Here is a 16,182-nt window from a genome sequence, read left to right on the forward strand (position 1 = left end):
GGTAAAATTTAAGAGCCTGAAGGATCCCGAAGGTTTTACGAAGGGGTTCTGGAAATGAAAACTTAGTAACCCAATGAAGGACTTGCAAAACTTACGAAGAGTAGCAGAAAAGGTCCCGAACAGTCGTGCAATTCGATTGGGGGATATCGATGTGTTCGCCCTCCCTATGAGTCCCCCTATGTCAGTTTCAATACTTCCCACTAGTCTTTGCGGGTGAACATATTTTACTCGGCAGCCATGCCTGTTATCCAGTAGTCCACAGGTTTGTACCGACTTTGGAAATAACTTTACCCTAAAATGTCACATCAGGAGAATGGTAGCCGTGTTTTTGTTTTCGTAATTTGGCCAGCTTTGTTCTCGTTGGTTACAGGCTATGCGGATTAAATTAGGAAGAAGTTATCCGCTATGTTTGTTTTCATACTGCAGGTGAGGTTCACTATCGTCCAAATCTTATTACCTCTGTAAACAAGGTCTTCAGAGCTATCTGTGCATGGTCTTTAGTTAGCATATTGTAAAATTTATTATCTGCTAGTAGTCTTCAGTATCTTCAACTTGCAACTTCCTGACTAAAATTTCACATGCCACCAAAATTGCTGACCTTGTGTCAGTGTGCATCATATTTGAATACAACTGTGAATCCTCAAAAACTTTTCAAGTAATAACCAAAAAAGAAGCAAACATTAATAACGATTTGCTCACATGCATTAACAGTATGTATCTATGATAGCATTGCTTTGTGTGCTAAATTTCATTTTTACAAACCACTTTTGGATTTCTTGTGGATTATGAACCCAACCAATGAAAATTGAATGGAAAACAATAGGTCATTTGAAATGTGAACAGAAACACTGGCATGATTTGTGCTAGACTTTTAGGTACTGAGCGGTAACAACAGCTGTTTTCTACATTTAAATGAAAATGTTGACTGGTTGGATTATCAGTCTATCGCTGTATCACTGTTTTTTTGGGGGGTTTCTTAATTGTTACAGGACTTTGATTCAGATGATATCTGAAACAAGGCTGGTTTCTGTTTTTCTGTAGTTGACCCTTTAACTCCCAGAAGTGATTAACATGTTATTTCTCCCTGTAATATCCATACAGTACTGAAGAAGTAGGTAATGAGAATACTCAAACTTATCAGGTAAAAGTTACCTTGATTTAATACCGAATTCTCCCAGCTACTTCACAACGAAATACATAGCAGCTAGAGGGGAGAATTAACCATCAGATCATGGGAGCTAAAGGTTTAAGAAATTTACTGCTACAAAGAAAAAAAGAAAACGGTCAAACTACATTATTTTGTAGTAGAAAATTAATTTGACCTAAATTTGTCTTAGACTGTAGCATAAAGATTTTTATTGAAATAATTATTCACCCAAGTGTTGGTGAAAGAGACATGTTTAACTTGCCACCTTAATTGTCTCTGTAAATATCCTCCACTATTCCCCTTCACTGTAGTTAATGACTGTGTGATATTTGATGAGAGCACAAAGAAAGATCAAAACAATTTTTTTGAATAAATTTTTTTAACATCAAATTAAAAGCTGTCATGTCTGCTCTATAACAGATGCATGCCAGCATTTTAATCAGTTTTTTAGGTACAGTAATAAAGTAATGATAAGTGATGCTTTATTTAATTAACAAACCAACGAGTTCATGACTGAAAATTTCTACCTCAAAATTCTTATGCTATTTTGAAGTGATTATTGTATAATAATCTTGTCTTTAAGATAATGAGTCAGCAGAGACGTCAAACACTGGATGAGTGGACCAAAATTGTTGAAATGGTTCTATTTCACAGTGCCTGTTTTGCCTCGCAACTTATTACCAGTGAGTGAACCAGGTAAACAAAATTGATGTAGGCCAAGTTCTGGTCTACTTAACTCGCTTCTTATTTGCAGTCTGTCTTGCTACTGTTTCTTTCTTTTTTGAATCTGAAAGTTTTTTAGATTATGAATTATTTTTTCATTGTGAAAGACATGACATAATGCCTTTTCTTCAAAACTTGTAGTCTGAATTTTTCAGTGAAATATTTCTGGCATGAATGACTATCTTGCTGGGTGGTACCCTGATTAATCTGACTGCCAGTCTCTTACTGGCTGCTTGTCTCAGTCACTAACAGTTTATCTAACTGTATGTCTGACCAATTGAATAACAGCCATAAATTATTAGTTGGAACAACCAAGCTGACTGAGACATGCACACAGACATACTGACTACTGCTGTAACTGACCATGTGAGTGTCATACTTAGTGACATATCAATTGACTCTAACAGACTCACTAATTGACTGCCTATCTGCTGGTCTTATTATTCTATGACTCATCCATCATATGCTGGCCAGAATGACCAACTTGCTGACAGACATACTGCCTTAGTTTGCTTTTGTGACACCTAGTTTGTGGACATATACTGACTCACTGAGCAATTGACTGAGTTACTAATGTATTTTCAGACCCTGGCTGATCAGCAGAATGACTGTCTGAATAACAGACATGTTAACTCAGCCATTGACTGCTGGCTTAAATGACCAAATTGTTAACTGATACACTGACTGACAGACTATCAATGGATGACTCAAGTAAAGGATGACTTGTCCAAAAGAATCATTAACTGACTGACTGAGTGTTCTCCTGACTTATGAATAATTTTCTGTTAACTGCTAGATTGAATGATCAACTTTTTTAATGATATACTGATTTACTAACCATCTGACTTGGACTTAAGATGTACTTACTCACTGACTGGTTGATGGACTCATTGATTTCCAAACTGGCTGCCCGAGTTACCACTTATCCATTCGGTGCCAGCTTGAATGACAAAGTTCCTTACTGATAAGGTGATTTATTGACTGTGTGACTGGCTAAATGACAGACTTATTAACTGACAGAATGACTGACTTGCTGATAGACAGACCCGTTGATTGAGTGACTTACTGTCTGCAAAACACTGAATTTTTAACTTGTGTATCAAATGCTGCCTTAAATGTCAGCTTTCTTACTGAGCTAACCTGACAAAACCTCACCTCTTGACTTTCAGATTTACTTTCACGCTTGTTGTCTGACTGGTATATTTAGGTGTATTAACTTACTTATTAACTGCTGGCTAGAATAAGCAACTTGATGATGATACATTTTACCCTGTCTCATTGCCTAGTTTGTTAATTGATCAACTGGTTGACTGACTGAATTGATTTACTGACTTTATTGACCGACTTGATAGGCTGACTTGATGGACTTACTTGATGGACTGACTTGATTGGCTGACACTCTATTAACCTATCCATTGTCAAATTACTGACTGATTGTTCATTGAGGTGTTTTCACTCACTTATCAACTGCTGGCTGAAATAATCAACTTGTTGACTGACACATTTACATTGATGTAAAAAAGGATTGACTAAACAATTAGCTAACTGATTGACTTGTTAACCTGCTAATGAACTTGTGGTTTCAATTATGACCAACTTGCTGACTGTCTCACTGACTTACTGATCTCTTAACTGTGAGATTCAGTGACTGACTATCTGTCTCACTAACTAACTAACTGGCTCGCTAACTGATGTATAATAAGCTGATTAACTTTTAAAAAAAACTGAGTCGCAGAAAACATTTATGAATCAACAGGCATACTCATCAATTTACTCATAAATTGACCAACTGACTGACTGACTTAAATGATGGCTTAAATGATCAACTTGCCACATGATACATTTACTCAAGCATTCAGACTTATAAAGGACCTCTGTACCATCAGACTTGCTGGATGACTGAATTACAGACCTACTAAATCACTAAAATGAGGTGGAATTACTAACTGACTGACTATCTGTGCAACTGTTTGAGTGAGTATCTTATTGATAGAGTGACTGATTCATTAAATGACTCACAGACATGTCAACTTTTATGACAGAATCAGTGACCGATTCACTGATGTATTGACTAACTTAATTAGTAATGGTCTGTCTCTCTAATCAATGGACAGACTGGTTGACAGACTGACAAATCCTATAAACCATCGATGGACTCACTGGATAATTAAGAAACTCTGCACTTATTGATTAATTGAGTTAGTGACTGACCATTAGAATGACTTGCTGAGCTATTGAGTGACCCTTGCAATGAATCATTGATGACTCACTTGCTGATTCACTCTTTGACCAGAAAACTCAAAGACAAAATGACTGAAGTGTTGTCTTGAGTAAAGTGGTGGGCTCGCTTGCTGATGATCTTATTCATTAACAGACTGACTACAAGTTACTAAGCAAGAAAAGACCTTCTTACAGACCAATTAACTACTAGGCAAACTGATATAAGACTGCACAGAAATGAATTGACTTACCACAACCAAAAAAACAGTGATGTTTGTGCAAGATTGCACAACTGACTGAATGACTGTCTGACTAAAGAGCTGATGGACTGACCTACTGACTGACAAACTGACAGACTGAAAACTGATGTACAGAATAACTGACAATTTGCATAGATGCTAACTTTTGAAAATCTGAAATCTGAAGTTGTCAAATTTGAATTTCATAACCACCCCTCTTGTTAAATTTTTTAATTGACCTCTTTTATGCAGTCTCTTTCCATTAACTAGAAGTCACTTAAATGGAGCACATAATCCTAAAAAAGAAAAACACAAATTGAACTTTCCTTAAACAGAAAACCTAATTATTTTCTTATGGACTTGAAATTTCATCCTTTATCAGTGAGATATTTCAAGAGAGTCATCACAGGTATCACTGATGAACTGAGTGTCAATGAGTGAGTAGCTGAGGGACTGAGAAACTGTCTAACTGAGTACTTAACAGATTTATCAGCTTATTGATGGCTGATTGATTTACTGACTAGAACTGCAAAACCAAACACTTGTCCTTATAACAACTTTCAATTATTCTTTGGGAAAAAAGAACCCTGCTCTCAATGTGTGGGCTTCATTACTGCAAAATCTGCCTTGCAAAGTTCATTTCTATGCTTCCTTGTTCTTATGCTTACATAAAGCTGTCAGGTTCACAAGTTTTTTTATGCTTATGGTTTAGTTTTCATTATGTGGATTAGAAATTTGTGTATTCCTTTATGATTGTGTATTATGTGTATTAGAAATTTATTTGCAAATAGTCTGAAGCATCCCTCCACTAGCCCACTAAAACACCTAATTTCCCAACAGAGCAAGCACATAGCTATAAATACTTTGTAACCAAGATTGATTTTTACTTGTCAAAAGGTTCAAAACTTCTTAACAAAGCACTTGAAATTGATTGTAGGTATTATTGTACTTTTTTTTACTGAGACAACTATCAAACTCTTTTATATTACAGAACTCAAAACCTTATTTTGAGAGGGAGGCATGAAAGATTTCCTGTTTCTATCCCATGGTAAGAAGGATGCTCTTCTGCTGACTGAGTATCCCTGGATTTTTGGTAGTGGTGCGGATTTCATGAGGTAAGTATTGATATGGACAACATACAAATATTATAGTCTAGTTTTTCTAGTTTAGTCTAGTTTTTACAAATATTATAGTCTAGTTTTGGTCCCCAAGAAAGAGGACAAACTGTTTTGGACACTGGACTGTCTTTATGTGCTGATCAGGTGTTTGACTTTGTACAAGAGATGGGTGACTGAAAGCCAACCCGCTAAGGAGTTGGTTTCACCCTACACAACTCTTCCTTAGTCTCGATCTGTGATGCAAAGACTTGGTCCCCAAAAAAGAGGATAAACTGTTTCAGCCACTGGACTGTCTTTATGCGCTGATCAGGTGTTTGACTTTGTGCAAGAGATGGGTGACTGAAAGCTGACCAGCTAAGGAGTTGGTTTCACCTTTCATAACTCTTCATTAGTCTTGATCTGTGATGCAAAGACTTGGTCCCCAAAAAAGAGGATAAACTGTTTTGGACACTGGACTGTCTTTATGTCCTGATCAGGTGTTTGACTTTGTACAAGAGATGGGTGACTGAAAGCTGACTTGCTAAGGAGTTGGTTTCACCCTGCACAACTCTTCCTTAGTCTTGATCTGTGATGCAAAGACTTGGTCCCCATAAAAGAGAATAAACTGTTTTGAACACTGGACTGTCTTTATGTGCTGATCAGGTGTTTGACTTTGTACAAGAGATGGGTGACTGAAAGCTGACTTGCTAAGGAGTTGGTTTCACCCTGCACAACTCTTCCTTAGTCTTGATCTGTGATGCAAAGACTTGGTCCCCCAAAAAGAGGATAAACTGTTTCGGTCACTGGAATGTCTTTATGTGCTGATTGGGCATTTGACTTTGTACAAGAGGTGGGTGACTAAAAGCTGACCCTTTCTAGGGTCAGTGTCATAGTGTATTTTCACTGAATGCTAGCCTGAGACCAGTTTTGTCTGCGTGATGCTTTTATTTTTACAACAAGTAGGACAAACCTATTTTTCACTCAGTTTGCAAGAGACTTTGTCAGGATTGTTAGGACTGTTCTCATTATTATATGACCTTCTCTACTTTCCTTTTTCTTTTTAATAACACAAATTCCTGGAGGTCACACGTCGGAAGGGGCCAGTGACACAACAGACGATTCTATACACTGATTGTAACGATTGCCAGCGAAAGTTGTCAGTAAAATATGGCTTTGGGCCTGTTAAGTTACTGGCAATTTCAAAAAACTGGCTCCGAGTCTGCTTTGTGAATACCGGTGAATAAAATTACCGATATCTGGTGTGCGATTGGTATATGGAGTCGTCTAGTGTATCATTTTAGGACTAAGTAAGGAGCAAGTCTTCTTGGATTGTATGTCATCATCTTTTATTCAAGCTTGTTGTGATTGTTATAAGAATGATGTACCATCTCAATCTTAGGACATGCAACCTTAATCATATCCACTCACTAATTACCTGGAAGGGCTTCCCCTTCCGTTCACTTTTTAAATTAGTTCTATGAAGAAATATCCCTTTCTTAAGTCAAGGAGTGCTGTCGTGGTATTTTGAATCGTGTTTTATCACTCACTCATGCCCATCATGCCGTGTGGCACGTAGGGCGGCAATCGTGTTTTATGGGGCACACAAAATTGTCTTAAACCACCCATTTGGGTAATTTAGGTAGACACCAAATGTGTTCCTAAGAAAAGATAACTACAAGCGTGAATACGAGGGAAAACAATACAAAATAGATTGTGTAGTAAACTGGGTCTTTAAAAATCACCATGAAGATTCTTAGTAACCTAAGTAGGGAAAAGCATTATCCATCCAACATTGTTTTCGCATTTTACGTTGAGTTTTGACACACGTATTTTTTTCGTTATCCAGGTTAAAACTTAGAGTTGGTCTGAAAGAGTATATTTGCTGACGTACAGTTTACTCGGATGTAGTCTTTCACCATCAGAAACAAACTTGATAAGTTTAAGCTTTAATTAAACGACAATATTTTTTACGTGTGGTACAGTTAAACGAAACGAATGTACAATTTAACAAAGTACTTTATGTACAGCATTAGAACTGAGTGGCCATTCGCGTCTTTATGGAGTTCAGTTAAAAATGAGTGCTTATTGGTGTCATATCGTGTATTATAATGTTGCAATGTGGCTGATTCGAAAGTCTCTCTTCATCTTTTCACAGATTTCCTGAAGAATGACTATCTCAAGAACCAAGATCAAATATGAACGTTCAACCACCCAAAGCTAAATACCAAGAAACACGATCACCTTAAGCACGAGACCAGAGACAAATATCAATCTTGGAAAGCAAAATTGGATCGACCCCAAATTCAGGGAATAAAATGAAAAAATTGGGGTTCGATCCGTTCACCATCCCCCACCCCACCTACCTTGGAAAGAAATTAAAAACGGTTCCCCGTCCATCGTTCCCCAGAAGACAGTTTCCTAACTCTAGCTTGCTCATCTAACTTGTGGTACAAACATTTTTTTATTAATATTATAGTATAACCTCCTAATGTAAGTAACAATCCTTTTTTTTACATCAATTCAGTTGCATTTTTTTAGTTACAAGAATTTAATTACCACTTTTTCAATACAGTTGTGTTTCCCCGACCAACCTCCCCCACCACGCCCACCTCCTGTGGCAGTTTTGCTAAGTTTTTAAAAAAGTTCTCTACCTAGTGGTAGTAACATTTAAAGGTCTTATTACGCATGTATGTTACATAATGTTGTCGCCAGAAAGTACGCAGCTCTTACAAATACTAAAAAAAACTGCCTTTAATAGGTGGGTGTAGTGGGGGACGGTAGCGGATCGACCCCCGATTTTTACCAATATCTCCTTCCAATGTTCATATTTGTCCAAGCTATCAGGGTAAACGTAAATATTGGGAGAGACAAATGATTCAAATATTTCCTTCCTTTCTGCGTTGTTACTTTCTCCTGTCTTGGTATAGACTAAGCGTCTCCTCGGTGTAATTAAACTATATTAGCTTTTCTTCATCTGACAAAAAGCTAATATTTTCCTGCCTTTCATTATTGATTTCTTAGGCCCAATCTTTCCGGCTTCTTTGCTCCCTCTAGCAATCTGGAGAAAGGTTAAGGATACAAATATAATCTGTACTTCTGTTTGAACGGGCTGCAAATAAACAGAGTATCATTCAACACGAAAGCAGTTTCAGTGTACTGTTCAAGTCTTTGAGGTTTGACAAATCACAATGTACAACTCTATCAGATTGACGAAGGCATCTCTATAGTGAAATAAAGCAAAAAGCAAACGGTGATAGATAGAAACAAAACGGAGGGTGAAACTATAAGCGAGGTGCTCTCAAATCCCTCGGGCAGCGTGAATTCTGCTTTCGGCGTGGAATTTGCGTATTTCAACTTGCGTTTGCATGTGGCTTTCTGAAATGGCTTCGCATTACTGAATTCTGTGAAGCAAATTTCCCGTATTTCTTGATAACTTGAAAAACAATTTCGGTGAATTTTAGCCCATGGAGAACCACCTGCGGAGTTGTATGACTTGAATTTGATTGATATATTTAATTTGTTTATTTGTACTACAAATAGACAGTGGCCGACTCGCTAATTGCTTGAATTGCACGACTAGGAAATAACAAGTGCGAACTAACAAATGTGCCTTATAATTTGATTTTGACGGAACAAAGAGGCGAAAACATTCCAACAAGCCATTAAAACCACACTTTGCGTTTACTTTGACACTTTATGCAGTCAAATTTTAGTTTCCCATCAGCGATAGGATCAATTTCTCAAGGTTTTAAGTCCTACTTTTACTGATTCATGTCTAGATAGGTTTCTGTAGAATATGACCACGGACTCAATAAATTGAAGAACTTTCTAACCTGTAATCGGTACATCGACATCTCAACTTGAATATTTCGATCCCCGTAGACATCATATACGATTCCTCCATAACTGTAATCTTCAACCAAAACAATGTCTACCTGAAAAAGAAAGTTCGAGTAAAACGTAGTTGCAGGTGCGAGCCCGATACTGTATGTAATTTGTTTAGTACTATACAAAGACATCAAAAAACAAAATTAAACTTTAACTGAATTAAGCAGAGCCAAAGTTAACTCCATTTTGGTGCAAAAAACAGTGACGATGTAGCACAAGTACAACAAAGTTATCTAGGCATTATCTCACCAGGATAAAACTAGCTAATAAACAGGTGATGGGTAGCTTTAGATGTTGTTAAAGGTAACACTACCTTATCACATAGCTACCGGCCTTTACAACAAAATAGGAATAAAAGAAACGTCTCAACTGAACGAATATTAAAGTCAGAGTTTGGCAAAAGAATATTGTCCACGAAAGGCCCTAAGGCACCTTCTTTTCCAAATACCCCCCGTTCCCCCAATAACCTTTTTGAGAGAAACCTTCAACAATTTGGAGTGGACCACACAACCTTCCTCTAACAAAAGTTCAAAACTGGCTGAAACTCTAACATTCTATACAAAATCTAACCGTAACTTCTCACTATAAGTAGAGACAAATAAAGATGTGTACACGGTTACCTTTAATCAGTCTTGAGTTGTGTATGTGTTGATCAATTTGAAACTTTAACATCTCCCCCTGGACAACCCTTTGAGCACTTGAGTCTGGTTTGTTCGAATTTCCACCCCATCCCCTGGGGGCAAAAATTGTGTTCAAATGCCCCGTCCAATTTTTTTTTTTTTTTTTTTTAACACCTATATGTAGAATTCAAGTGGACAGTGTTGACTGCTGAGTGAACAATTTAAGAGATGTATGGAGGAAAATTCTCTCACAGATTTGACTCCCAACCTCACCCAAAAAGTTGCAACTTACAAATACAGGAAAACATCCACTGGGTAGAGGCAAAAGCACTAAAATTTCACATACTATTGGCCAAATTTCCTTATTTATAGGTATGGGAATGCGCGATAGTGAGATTACATAGTTATACATACATTCATAATTAAGCGGAAAATACAGTGCAAATAAATACCTGTTGGTGACTAGCTCTTTAGTGAAGAAATATTTGGTTTGATGTATAAAGATGACGTCCTTATGTAACTTCAGCTGTGGCTTTTGTTTCACATGGAACTAAAAGTCAGTCTGTCCATCAGTCAGTCATTTAGTCAGCAATTTGGCCAACTAGTCAGTTGGTCAGTCAGTCAGTAAGTCAGAGCATTTGTTGGTCAGTCAGGCAGTGTCAATCAGCTAATCAATCAATCAATGGATCGATCAACAAGCTTGTAAACCAGTCAGTAAGTCTATTTGTCAATCAGTTAATCATTCAGGTAGTTTTTTTTTTCTGTTCATTGATCAGTCAGTCAGTCTGTCAGTCATTTATAACATCAAGTTACACTGCAGGAGAATGAAACAATACAATTTTCATGAGCTCAAAGAAGACACCAATTCTGTCACTTCATTGGTTGACTAAGTTGACCCACTTGTATTCACCCTTACGCACCAAAAACCATAAGTCAAGATCAACCAACATTTCTGCTCTAACCTTAAGGAGTTATGACTGTCTAGGACTGTCCAGCAGCAAACTGTTAACAGCCAAGTTAAGCTCAGAGCTTAATGCATAAATATCCTGAAATAATTAACATTGAATAACAGCAGAGGGGTCCATGTTGGTAAAAACTCTGCCCAAGGTCTTGAGTACTGCCTGATGCCATAGGCTGAGGGCACAATTTTTCTCAATACAGACCAACCTAGGCTGGCAAATAACACTTTTATTTTTTCCTAAAACTTAATGAAATCCTTTATTTATGGCTGTAAATTAGGCATTATCCTCCATAAACTGAACAATTTTTGAACAAGTGAAAGGTAGTTGAAACAGAACTAACTAATGCAAATGAAAGAGAGAGGCTTCACCATAACATTTTTATTTGTGTAATGAAAAGGTTGATCTAAAAGGCTTCCAAACAAACTTTGAAACAATTTTTTAACAAGTATCAGTCATGACCTGACACCTGTCAATTAGAGAGCACATAAGGAAAAAAAAAAGCACATGTACATGTTTGAAAAAATAACAGCACTGGTTTGGCAAACAAACTCAAGTTCAATGACTGTCTTGTTAATATCTAATGAGAGTAAGGAATTCAAAATTCAAAATTCAAAATTAAAATCCAAAATTCTGTAGACCTCTCAATCAGTTTCAAAACGATCCTGTGGGAAGAGACTGGGGAGAAAATGTAATTTTTGCAGAAGATACATTGTGAATTATAAAATAATTCAAATAGTACGCTCGCTCTGATTGGCCATAAAGCCATTTTACATGAGCATATGTAAACATGGTTTTTGTTCCTCTTTCATTAGTTATTTTATAAAAGAAATGTAAAATGGTTTCCGTGTTTACATAGCCTGATGTAAACACTTTGGAGGTTAGGAGAACACTTGATAAGCTGGAAATCACTTCGCTTCGCGTTGTGGTTTCCTACTCTTATCTCGTGTTCTCCCAACCTCCCGTGTGTTTACATCAGGCTATGTAAACACAGAAACCATTTTACATTTCTTCAATATTGTACATTGTAAGTATCAAATAGCTCAAGTTGGATGCTCAACCTTTCAAAGTGAGTAAGGTTCTAAATGCAATGCTCTTAAGCTTCCCTTCAAGCAGTAAGGTATGTCTTCCAGTTACACCTAGCTTATTATTAATCCATCTTTTGGCATGAAATAACACAAAATCTTCCATGTGTAAGAGCACAAGTGTCAACATGATCTAATATTTTACTGCACAAGAGAATACTGTGATTCACAAACTTATCTTGTGTTTTCTCAACATCCTGCATGAATTGCTACACTAGCAAATGGATAAAAAGTCCAGTCTACTAATTAAATAATCCATACTCATAGTTTCCTTTTTTTGTTGGAACATTTGAGCACTCAGCAGCCACTAACATTTCTTAATCAACATTTCAGTGAAGAATATAGAGACCTCACATTACTTCCAGATTAAACTGACTTGGAATCCAACTAGGCTTTAATACTAATACTGTTTGGCACCTGGTGAGTGCATTGCCATGTTATTTGTCACACAAACTTTATAATGTTTTAATAATTAAAAGCCATCTTTTGGTCTGAGCACAGAAAACATTTGGGTAAAGAACATAAACAAATTGAAAATACAAGACCACATTTTCAGAAAATTGTTAAAATAATACTTTGTAACTAGTATGACATGGCATTTCATCTTAGCCAAGAGACAAATCAGATATGTTTTGAACATTTCAAGCAAACTCGTTAAGCATGGCACTCAAAATCCTGTTTGTAAATTCAAGATGTTAGCATTCAATTCACATTGTTACTCACTTGCTCCATTCTAATCTTTAAGACAATCAATTCATGCTTTAACACTTTGATTAAACATGTTATTCTCTACTTCCCCTAATAAGTTTGCTTTTTTCCCCAAATTCATGCTACTGTCTTTTTACATATACTTGGGGGGGGGGGTGGGTGGGTGGGACAAAGGTGTAAATTTTTGCCTAAGCACATTGAGTAATCAATATATTTATCAAAATGAGTTCTGTTGTCATAGGCCCTATGCTAAAATGATCTAAGTAGTTTCCCTTCTTCTCACTCCATCAATGATCAAAATATATAAATGACTGTAAATACCGGTACATGAAAATTATTTATGTGAACTTCAATTGAAGAAATGAATATGGAAGCAATCCTTGCAGTTATGAACACTACTTAGGAAGTGGTGAAAATAAGGCCCGCTGGCTCATTTGGTAGAGAACTGCATCGGTATCACAGAGGTCATGGGTTCAAATCCTGTATGAACCTGAATATTTTTCAGGCCTTATTTACACTACTACTTAAGTAGTGTTCATAACTACGAGGATCGCTTCTATATTTGATCAAAATGTGTGTTTCCAGAAAATATCCATACCCCCACCACGGAGGGAATTGGAAATTCCAGAGGGGTGGGGGGGTCAAAGTCCCAGGAAATTCCAGAGGGGATGGGGGGTAAGAGGCGAAATTTTCGTCCAGAGGGTAGGAAGTCGATCGACTTTCTTCGTATGTCAATTGGCGCCTTTTACCTACTTTAGTGGGACATTCTGAAGTTTAAGTTGTTAAATTACGATGCTTCTAACAGTTCTGCAGCAAAAGAAAGTTTTCTTTTATCCTTGTAGCGCTTTGGAACATAAATAACATCAAATAAAGAAGAGAATCACTTTGTTTTTCGAACGGAGCCGCCATTACTCGTTACCAGTCTCCAAAGATTACAACCAACAGGAGTGGTTGCCTAGGGATTTTCCTCGGTCATAACACGTTTCGCGTTCGTAAAATTTACAAATAACTGTCTCGGTCTCGCAAAAAAAAAAAAAAAAAAAACGCTGGTCTCGCCGTCTCGCAAAGTTTCGCATAAATTTACCATTCACTACCCCTTATTGACTCCAGCCATCTATTAATTTTGATCTGCACTGAGCTTAATTCCGTTGCATCATAATGTGTAGGAGACTTGACGATTTCTTTATGGCTTACTTGCTTGCGATGTTACAATGAATGATAAGTACAGTCGTACCGTAGTAGAAAACAGTTGATAGTAACATTGAGAAACAATAGGATCCAGGGCTTTGTATATATGCGCGTGAGACTGGTAACTAGCCAAGGTTTGTTTATGCACAATCGGACGAAATTATCGACCCACTGTTAACAAGAATCAATGCTTGTGTGAAGAAATTTTACATTAGAGGCTGGAATTTGGAAAGATGAGTTCAAAATAACTTACTGCTGACTCGGTTTTCTCTTTTGCTCTCTTATTTATGACACAATTTTGTACAAGTTTACGTTGCTCAATGTGATTTCGAACGTTTCCATTTCAAGTGCACGCAATTTTCTCAGTACATTGTACAAACTTAACAGTTCAAAAGTGTTTTGTTGCGACTTTTTCTCCTTTCGTGTACTGAGAATACTGTGTTAAATGTTTAAGGATAAGTATTGTATTTAAAAATAAAGCAAACATTAAGTTTAAGCTAGTTAGCGACGTTTACCTTGCGCGTGTACGTACGCCATCTCTCGAATATACACGCGACAAAATCACACGTCCCTCTTGTTTGTTGTTTGCTACGAGAAAACAATATATTTCCAGGGGGTATAGGGGGTGGTAGAAAATTCTTTGGAAATTCCAGAGGGGTGGGGGGGCTACCATTGCTACCCCAAAATGGAAAATCCGAAGGGGTGGGGGGGTCCTATATGAAATTCCCTCCGTGGTGGGGGTATGGATACTTTCTGGAAACACACAATACATCTTAGTAGACCTTAAAGACATAGAGCAAACATACAGAGGAATACATAGTTGGAAAAAAGAGGGCTCCAAAGTCTTGAAATTGAATACCAACTGGAGAATTAATGTTGAAATACCAACACAGTTCATAATAATTATCTAGCATGGAATTAAATAAATAAGGTCGCCATTTTGGGCCCGTTAATTCCACATTATTTCACAAAACGTTACTTTTTTTGTGCAACACTTAGGTCAACAGAGGATAAGATAAACATGAACTAGATTACGTTCACACAAAAAATTTATCACATCGTATATTAGAATATGCAATTTTAAAACTGTCAGAAAATTTAATTTTACTTTGTCAGCACTTTTTAAATTTCCCGCAAAATACTGAGAACTATTTGTACTTATACTGGTGGAATGTCAAAATGATCCGATTACATTACAAGCTTATTCAATAACTTAAAAGAACAGGGAGCAGAAATAAATTGAAACAACATGCTCATCAACCAGTCTTTTTGTTTATGTTTTTCACTAACCTCAGCAGTTACATGTCACACGTGGTTTCCATTTCAGAGTATTAAAACCGCTGAGACGTCATTTTTTCCATCCAAACACCATCTGAAAAGAGCCGTCGTATATTATTAGGCAAGTGAGGATTGTGGTACCGTTTTTGCTCATATTTTGGTCTCAAAATAGGCAGTTCATGTCGCAGTTCAGAACACCACAGTTGAACACTCAAGATATAGGCCGTCATGATGGCACAACACAGCGGTCAATTGTAAGGCATGCGCAAGGGCCAGCCTCACACCAATTTCCCACGCAAAATGAGTAAATATTATTGTTCCCAGTTTTTTCGACTGAGAGAGCACATATCTCACGCAACACGCGCAGTAACACGCTTTTGGCGAGCAGCAAAAAATCGCCAAGACTGTCATTTAAAAATAAAATTCTAATCCTGTAAACGTGTATTGAAAGATAGATGGTGGAATAGAGAGGGATGGTGAAAGTATGCTCTTGACATTTATTATACTATAGCAGGAGCCCATTACTGTAATGGGCTCCTGACTACAGCCTATTCCAATTACCGAGGAAGTGTGTGTATATGTACATACCTTGGGTTTCCGCAGGAACCCATCAAGTAATGGATTCCTGGTTTCCGTTATCTATGGATGTTTCTAAGGATAGAGAATTACTGCGTAGACGTAACATTTCGAAGAATTTTTTTTAGAGTAAAAAATAATGAAGGAATATGGACGTAAATTGATTGACACTAGCACCTCGTATCTGGTGGTATTAGCTCCTGAGCGTCCTCAAAGGCTTGGACCAGCCTGGGAAAGAGGTCGATCAGAATTTATCCAAACTCGGGGACCTGGGGTGGATTGGAGTAAAACAGAAATATACACTAATCTAATAACCGACAGTTGGTCAGTCACTCACGTGCAGCCGTACCCATCGAAACCCAGTGGTGAGTGAACACTGTTACATGGCCACAATTACGTCCCGGAGACCTTCGCGATCATCACCGTACAGGGAAAGATGGTAAAAATATAAATT

General features: G+C 37.2%; 2 long non-coding RNA genes across 6 annotated transcripts; one reads left to right on the forward strand and one right to left on the reverse strand.

Moving 5' to 3' along the window:
* Nucleotides 1-217: 217 nt before the first annotated feature.
* Nucleotides 218-7,854, forward strand: LOC113669848 (uncharacterized). 4 transcript variants are annotated; one of them, XR_016183637.1, is made up of 6 exons: nucleotides 218-262; nucleotides 371-426; nucleotides 1,731-1,843; nucleotides 5,321-5,444; nucleotides 5,592-6,276; nucleotides 7,582-7,854. It is a non-coding gene; the product is annotated as an uncharacterized LOC113669848 (long non-coding RNA). The 4 variants fall into 4 exon arrangements; XR_016183636.1 differs by having other exon boundaries at nucleotides 228-426; XR_016183639.1 differs by having other exon boundaries at nucleotides 228-426; nucleotides 5,924-6,276.
* LOC113669847 (uncharacterized) lies at nucleotides 6,472-15,379 on the reverse strand. 2 transcript variants are annotated; one of them, XR_016183640.1, is made up of 4 exons: nucleotides 15,165-15,379; nucleotides 10,387-10,748; nucleotides 9,260-9,361; nucleotides 6,472-8,484 (listed from the first exon to the last, which is right to left on the reverse strand). It is a non-coding gene; the product is annotated as an uncharacterized LOC113669847 (long non-coding RNA). The 2 variants fall into 2 exon arrangements; XR_003446109.2 differs by having other exon boundaries at nucleotides 6,472-8,535.
* Between the last annotated feature and the right edge of the window lie 803 nt (nucleotides 15,380-16,182).

The sequence above is a fragment of the Pocillopora damicornis genome, chromosome 2 (assembly GCF_964200805.1).
Source record: "Pocillopora damicornis chromosome 2, jaPocDami1.2, whole genome shotgun sequence".
NCBI classification, from domain to species: domain Eukaryota; kingdom Metazoa; phylum Cnidaria; class Anthozoa; order Scleractinia; family Pocilloporidae; genus Pocillopora; species Pocillopora damicornis.